The sequence below is a fragment of the Myotis brandtii genome, unplaced genomic scaffold (assembly GCF_000412655.1).
Source record: "Myotis brandtii unplaced genomic scaffold, ASM41265v1 scaffold18, whole genome shotgun sequence".
Lineage (NCBI taxonomy): Eukaryota > Metazoa > Chordata > Mammalia > Chiroptera > Vespertilionidae > Myotis > Myotis brandtii.
The window spans coordinates 8,664,320-8,665,068 of record NW_005356674.1 but is presented as its reverse complement, the minus strand read 5'-3'; positions in this window follow the sequence as shown (position 1 = coordinate 8,665,068).

Genomic DNA, 749 nt, shown 5'->3' with positions numbered 1-749 from the left:
ATTCCCAGGCAATACAAATGCCCCTGATCAGGCATCAGAAGCTTAGATGAGACCGTGGTTAATTTCTCTGCCAGGTACATGACATCCAAAGGGGAGGAGCTCTAGGCTGGCCTATGTTTTGACAGTGTCGCTTTGCTCTGCCATCCTCAATAGCGAGTGTCTCCCTCCTACCACAGGGTGGCTGCCCAAGAACCAGCTGTCACAGCCATATTTCAGGCAGCAGGAGGGAGGAATCACTGAAGGGCACACTTGCTTCCTGGAGACACTCCCCAAAAGCTGCCCGTGACATTTCGGCGTATAGCCCATTGCCCAGAACTTAGTCATATGCCTCCAGGAAGCCTGGGAAATGTACTTTGTGGGGCGCGGCTACAGTGTTTTGGCCAGGTTCAAGCCTCAGACTAATGAAAGGACAGGGTCCTCTCATTGCCACGTGCAAGTCTCAGCTGGAGGGCAGGGCCCTCCCAGCACAATTATAGCCAACAGCTATGTTGTAAGCTTGAACCTGTGGTCCGAACACGTGGCCCCATGTGCCTTGTGATAGAGTTCGGGTGCATGTAGTTGAGTGAGGTTGAAACACGAGAATGCGGTAAACAACGTGATCACGTCCCTACTTTGCCTCGTGGCATCTGCTATAAAATAAAGACACGGCTTGTGGGCGCTGTCGTTGTCTCCTCATCAGGGAGGCAGCATCCCACCGAGACCCAGCTATTATTCTCTTGTCTGTCTTTCCTTAATCCTTTCACCCCCCC